Below are 7,768 nucleotides of genomic sequence, written 5' to 3'. Positions count from 1 at the left end.
ATTTTGTTGAGTTTGTAATGTTCCCGAGCATCACTGATATACAACCTAGGTGAGTTTCTTGGGGTGATAACACTTTTATTCTGCCATATCCTTAGCATCATATGCTGCTAGTTTCAAAATATCATTATCAATGAATTCCTTCAACCCATTATCCTCCAGTATTGCCTCCATGCGGTCCTTCCATGCAACATAATTCGAGCTTCCCTCAAGGGCATACTCGAGCCTTAGTCCATTGAAATCCATCTTCTCAGTCCTGAAAAAACTGCAACCCTGATTTGCGAATTTGAACCTCCTGCAATGACAACTTCGAAATCTCTACTCTACAGTGATTCCAACTCCGAAGCCATGTAGAAATTAATGTGTAGATTCAATACTGCTCGTGAAATTTGCTAAATCACAAGACTTGAAGCTACTATACTGATCTGCGGAAGTAAATTCACCATCTAAAACAAGAATCATAGACATACAAGAGGAAACATCACATGCACAGAGATTTATCTAGGGGAAAGCAACTGCTCAAAACCCCTTACTATCTATATTGCATTAACCAGAGAATAGAGAAGAAATATACATGCTTGTTCAAGCTTGAGCACACCTAGCAAGTGTATAGTCTATACCTCTGTCTCACTGACTAACTCTGGCCAACACTTAGCCAATTTTCAGGCCCTTCAAGCTCCTATTTCCTTGCGTTGTTTCCTTGGCAAATTGCCCTTATTTTTTAAGAATTTCACACCATGAATTGTGCAATTGCCTTAGGTCTTTCTCTGACTACATGCACCACCTATACACATTGGAATATGCTAAAAGCCTACAAATGATAGTACATTGCCTTGGAATCTCCATCCCAATTCGGTAACTCGAATTCTCTACATGCAACAATTATTTTGAGTTGATTGATCAGTGAACTGGTTGATCACTGAGTGTGATTGAAGTTCCATTTCCACAACTTGACCTCCACTAGTTCTTCTAACAGTTAGAACTAGTTAAATTGACAATAACTCAAATTCCCTTAAATATATTGTTACAAATTAGCAATCAATTACGTTGAACTGAACTCAAGCTTCCCCGACTCGAATTTACTGAGTTAATTGAGTGACAAATGCCATGTCACCTCAATTAACTACCTCCAAGTATTCTGCTGAAATAGAAATTCAAGTTTTAATCTAGTTTGACCAAGGCAAAGTCAAAACTAGATTTTCTTGCTGCATTTTCAACATTTTATTCTTTTTGTGGAATCTCCACCATCATCTCCTCAAAATTTCAAATTAGACACGGAGGAACTGAATGATAAACTTAATTGAGCAGATCAACAAGGGAAATTCCACAAGGATCAACATTCTTTACAGGTATCCCTGCATTTTGGCTAGGCTATGATATTCTGATACATGAAAAATCATGCAATGATTTAAAAAGCTTGATACTCTAGACCAGAAAAAAAAAATACAAGATTGATACTTGAGAGATTTTTAACACTAGCATGTGAGCTACATGATATTTTTATTCTTTTTGTGGAATCTCCACCATTATCTACTGAAATTTTCAAATTGACACCAAGGAACTGAATGATAAACTTAATTCAGCTGATCAATAGGGGAAATTCTACAAGGATCAACATTCTTTACAGGCATCCCTGCATTTAGGCTAGGCTATGATTCTACTACATTGACAAAATCATGCAATAATTCAAAAAGCTTGATACTCTAGACCAGAAGAAAAATCAAGATTGATACTCGAGATTTTTAACACCAGCATGTGAGCTACTTGATATTTTTATACTTTCTGTGGAACCTCCACCATTATCTCCTGAAAATTTCAAATTAGACACAGAGGAACTGAATGATAAACTTAATTCAGCTAATCAGTAAGGGAAATTCTATAAGGATCCACATTCTTTACAGGCATCCCTGCATTATGACTAAGCTATGATTCTGCTACATGAAAAATCATGCAATAATTCAAAAGGCTTGATACTCTAGAACAGAAAAAATGCAAGATTGATACTTAAGATTTTTAACACTAACATGTGAGCTACTTGATATTTTTATTCTTTCCGTGGAATCCCCAACATTCTCTCCTGAAAATTTCAAATTAGATACCTAGGAACTGAATGATATACTTAATTCAACTGATCAATAGGGGAAATTCTACAAGGACCTTCAAAACAGCAACCCGTGAAACTCAAAGCTAATGTATAGCATAGCAATGCATAAGAGCACAAGGCTAAAAGTAGTCTATCTATAGGAAGAGATTTCACTCAACTAACCATGGACTCTGGACAGGATACCAGAAATACAAGATTACCAAATAAAAGGGAAATTAATTCACGTTACTTACCTCAAAGAGGTTAAAACACTAAAATAACGCTTATGGCATTTCACTCGACATGGCACCTACTATTATTATGATGTTACACAGCATTCATCACAGCTCCTAAGTGTCATGTGCCTTAGCAAACTTTGCAATCAACAGCAAGTCTGAAAGATGTAGTTGCCGCATCCTGTTGTTTGTCATAAAGTTTGAGATGGCCAGAATATAGAATTCTTCTTGGACTCGGTTAATAGTGGTTTGCACTTCAAAAGAGAGCTGGCTTTGTTCTACTTTACTTTTGGCCAGAGACATCACCTCTTTTAACTTCTTAATATTTCCGCGGCATTTGGTTTCCTAATAGATAAGCTCATCGTTACATTTCATATATACATATCAAAAACACAACATAACAATACCACGAACACCAATGCAAACAGAATAGTTGAGAATCATCAACATGCACCCAAATTTCTCTTCATAAAACAGCATTTGGATGAAATACAGGATAAATGCTAATTTGACATTACCAAAAATGTTTTACAACAGGGAAAATCAACCAAACTTAAATATTGATAATAGTTAAAAGTTGTTGCATGGTTGCTAACTGAATTTATTTCCTCTCTAAAGGTTATTTCCTAGACGCAGTTAAAAAAAAATCAAATTGAAGTATAAGTTTAACAAAATAGCAAGAAAATTGCCCTGCCGCTGCAAACAGAGCCAAATTTGCAGTTCAATTCAATTATAGGATAGATAATCAGTGGGAAAAATGAATACAAACACATGATCTGGTGGCAAAACCTGTCTTGTTAGTAAAGGGGCAGAACCTCTGGAAGCTCACAAATGTTCCTAGTAGTGTAAGTAGGTTTTTCTGCTCCCATAGGGGGATCATTTATACCATGTACATTGACCCACAGAGTTGCCAGAAAACCTGCATTTTTACCTCCCTGAAATACATAAACATACCTATTTTTAGTGAAACACGAATCCAAACTGGTAAGGAAAACATGAGTACAGATGCTCATCTCGATACGTCATGAAATACATATCAAACAGGCATTATCCAGAAAACAGAAATTAACATAAAAAGGAATGATCAAGACAATTATCAACCTAAAACCTACCATACGAAGGATAAAACGAAACAACCTCATTTATCTAAAAATGTATGCGAGAAAGGTTATAAAAAATGAATATCTCTCCAATTGTTTGTCTTTATCGCTATACAAGGAAATGCTCGAAATACAAGAACTGAATGTCTGTTTTAAGGTTATCTCCCACCATGACAGCCTGCTCAGGCCTGCATCCTACAAGCTCAAAGGCTTTCAAAAAAATGCTTTATGGGGTTTTTCATGAAGCTCCTTTATAGATACAAAATGAATGGTTCAGTTTGTGTTGATTTCAATAGTCACATGTTTAGACTCAGGGAGCTCCAGCAAATAACTGAGGGCATTCAACTACATTTTGTTTGGGACGTAAAACATAAATTGAGTTCTGAGTAAACAAAGAGGACTTAAGATAGCTAGAGAAGGCATAAAAGAAAAAAATTATAGAGCACAGGTTCTCATATCTAAAATACATCTACCAACCAAAATTGTGTTGAAAACTCATCTGCTCAGCAAGCCAAAAGTTTTGCATGTTGAACGGTGAACCTGATAAATCAGTCAGATTATAAGAAGAATTGGTAGAAAATTATAAGTATAGGAGCCATGATCTGTTCAGTGTTTCAAATCATTACAACAAGGAAATGCTTTAATTTCACCTTTCGATGGCCATTTTTGATGATTGCAACTTTAATTCTATTGAGTAGTATTTCTTGACCATCTGCATAGATGTAAAGTTCAAATTTAAGGATCATCCTTCATCCAAGCCATCTCTCAGAAGTTCTTGCCATACACAGTTGATTAAGCCTAAAACTTAACAGCGCGGTCACCACAGACAAAGTAAAAAGACTTCTAGGTCTAGCTTAGGCTCCCTAGAGGCTGAAGCACAAAGACAAGTTTAAAATCCTGACTTTATCCATATACATTGGAGATTATCCTGAAATGGAAGTGGACAGTTCAGCCTGGAAATTATTTCTTCTATAGAGAAGCTTGGGGGTTACCATGGTATTTAGGAGGCATTCTCCAACCTTCTTGGATTACTTCCTCCCAAATATATGCTCATGGGAGTAAGACAACCTGTTCACAGTCTGAAGTGTATTCTAAAATTTCTGTGTGACCTTGGGATTTTTAATTTGAGACTTTGCCTCTGCCTAGTTCTGAAAGCTGAATTATCGATAGAAAAAAGGAAACCCTGAAATTATGATCTTCCCTAGCTCTAAATTACATAAATAGGATCTTTTCTAGCAATTCTTTATTCCACCTGAAAAATCCATCCTGCGCTTAGAATGACTTCTCTACTAGATAACAAAACAGATAAACTCTGCACCAAGAGATTTGTGGTGCTCCACAGCTCAGGTTGAGGTGGGAATCTGATGATGCCTAGTGTGCATTGAATATGGACACTGCACAGACCCATCTAAACCCAGGTTTAACATGCACATGAGGCTGCAAAGGTCAAGGATGCATATATTGAATTCACGCAAATGCCAATATATTAAGAATTGGAATTCAATATACGCAACCTCAAGCTTTGCAACTTCGAGGGGCAGCTCGAGTAGGCTTTAGATAGGTTTGTGCTGGTACATAAACTTTTCCATTTTTTCTGACTAGAGGGTTTATAAAGCTATGGCCAATTCCATTTGTTCATGATACAGGAGTCATGCTAAACCATTTAACCTATAAAATCCAAAATCTTGACATAGAAAATGTTAGAGTAATCATCTTCTGATAAACACAATAAAATATGCCCATTTTACAAACAAATAAATTTTCTGAGATCATGAGGGTTTATGTCATTTCAAGGCATTTAACCTATAAAATTCCAAATCTTGACAGAAAATGTTGGACTAATCATCTTCTATTAAACACAATAAATAGGCCCAATTTTACAAACAGATAAATTTCCTGAGTTCATGAGGGTTTATGTCATTCAATTTCCTAGGTTCATGAGGGTTTATGTCATTTCAAGGCATTTAACCTATAGAATTCTAAATCTTGACATATAAAATCTTAAACTAATCATCTTCTAATAAACACAATAAACAGGCCCAATTTTACAAACAGATAAATTTTCTGAGATCATGAAGGTTTATGTCATTTCAACGTTTCAGGCCAGGGACGTTGACGTGGAAAATTGCCAATACTACTGCGACAAACCCATATTACTCAAATGATGTTTCAGCTCATAACTGAAACCCATATTACTCAAATGATGTTTCAGCTCATAACTGAAACCCATAAATTAAGGTCACACAGAAGCAAATTAATGGGGTTTTATCCCGCTCATTCCCCATTTAGAGAAACGTGAATTTGAGAATGCTTCTAGCTACTCGGCCTGGTATGAGTGAAATTTTGAGCTTGTAAACCATGACAATAGAAAAATCCGTAAACTGCAATAAACATAGATTTACATTTCAGCCCAGAGCCTCGCCAGAATTGACGGCAGATAAACAGGGTGTTTAAGTATCATATGGCAGGTTACCGGTTCAACTACTGGGGACCACTGGAATGAAGTCATTCTGGTAGTATCACAGCAGTAACATCAACGGAAACTTCAACAAATTTGTTCTAGAAAATCTAGTTCTATAAAGGGATAGCCAATTGCCCTAAGCAATACCCAATTAAAAATTTTAATTCCCCTGAGCAATGCCGCATTATATTATAGCGCACTGAGGTTCGACTGAAGTGGTAAATTAATTAGAAAGATGAAAAGAAAGAGAGAATGCGGTGACAGACCTGGTTATCGGGATCCCAGGGCTGAGTGATGAAACCCTTAATGAAAGTGTCCGTAATAACCTGCCGGTCGAGGAAGGGGTGACGCTAATTGAGTAACTCCGTGACTGCCACGTGGGCTTCCCTGTCAGCGGCGTGGGTTAAGACCATTCTGTCATCCAGATCAAAAAAGCACCACTTTGATGCATGTTTCAAGTTGTAGCCTCAGCTTCACTCGGCTCCACTGGAGTTGCTCTGCCTGGGCAAACTTGAAGCTCGAAGTGTGTTTATGGACTGGCTGAGATAATCATCCTAGATGTCTGCCTCTTAGCCAGAAGAGATTTCATGGTCGATTCAACGAAAGCTCTACCTTGACATGAAAACGGTAAGGATTTTTCGATATGAGCGGGGTACGGAACCCGACATCGAAAGTTCGAGATGGTGTATTATTGTTGCTTGTCTTTGGAAATCTAAAGTGTGAGGATGGCGTTCGTGGCACAAGTTCTGTTTGTTAACCATTTTCACGTCTTTTTTCCTTGTTGGGCATTAAGGTATAGCATTTTATGTGGAATGCATTTTATGTGGAATGTCAATGTATTAATGTAAATCTATACAATTATATAATTTAGATATAAATTTTTTGGATTAATCACGTTATTAAGATTTTTTGAATGAATGTGGTTTATCCTCGGGACAAGGTAAGAAATCAATCTTATAAGTATAAATAGTATGGATGCATCATTGCCCATAGTTAGTCTCTAATTGGTAAATTAGTTAAAAATTATTAATAGAGAAATCTTTGTTAATATATTATATAATTAGTTAAAAACTAGTTCTTATGAAATAATTAAATATAAAATATTATATTTCAAACTTATAGATTATATAAAATAATTATTTAATAATATTACTTTATATAGTATTATTTGTTGGGTTGACTTGTTCTTATTAAATCAAAAATATATTTAGTTGAAAATAATGGTTGAGAATAATTCAATTTAAAATATTTTATTTCAATATATTTTAATAATTATTAATTAATATTATTATTATGAATTTTATAGGATCATTGTTTGTTACGGATGGCTAATTTCCATTAATGCGAAATATAGCAATTTTAAATTATATAGAACTAGAATTATAGGTAAAGAATAGTTACTAGAAAAATATTAATAATCTATAAAATAAAAAGAAAAAGGAGGTTCCATCATGTTATCTTTTTTAGTTATATTAACAAATCTAGTAATATTGCAACAAATAAATTTAGAAAGAGGAAGGTCAAGAGGGAAAATAAAAAAGAACTAAAACATAATGGGTCTCAAAAAAGCATAGTCCAAAAGAGTGGTTGCTAAATAGAAAATAATAATTTAGAGAGACGCTGCTAAAAATATATACTTATTAAGTTAAACACATAAAATTACAGAATGTTAAAAAAGGAAAAAAGGGGATGAATGAAGAAACACAGAAGAAGATGAAGGTAAATCAGAAAGAATAAAAAAGAGAAATGGGAAGATAGGGATGCAGAATCATGAAGAGAGAGCCGGAATCCAATTCTTAATCAATTTCCAACCATCAACCCTATTAAGATTTCTGACATGCCTTTCAATCTCAATCGCTTCCCTAAGCTTCCTATGGTGGAAGTGATCAAC

General features: G+C 35.1%; 1 long non-coding RNA gene across 1 annotated transcript; it reads right to left on the bottom strand.

Moving 5' to 3' along the window:
• Window positions 1-2,842: 2,842 nt before the first annotated feature.
• On the bottom strand, window positions 2,843-6,629 carry LOC149160813 (uncharacterized). The gene is made up of 2 exons (XR_016261471.1): window positions 6,144-6,629; window positions 2,843-3,251 (listed from the first exon to the last, which is right to left on the bottom strand). It is a non-coding gene; the product is annotated as an uncharacterized LOC149160813 (long non-coding RNA).
• Window positions 6,630-7,768: the final 1,139 nt, after the last annotated feature.

This window comes from Pinus tabuliformis, chromosome 5_2, assembly GCF_031772625.1.
Source record: "Pinus tabuliformis cultivar Carrire ecotype Pingquan chromosome 5_2, CPIR1, whole genome shotgun sequence".
NCBI classification, from domain to species: Eukaryota; Viridiplantae; Streptophyta; class Pinopsida; order Pinales; family Pinaceae; genus Pinus; species Pinus tabuliformis.
Note: the sequence above shows the minus strand (reverse complement) of the source record. Positions and strands in the feature narration are given on the sequence as shown.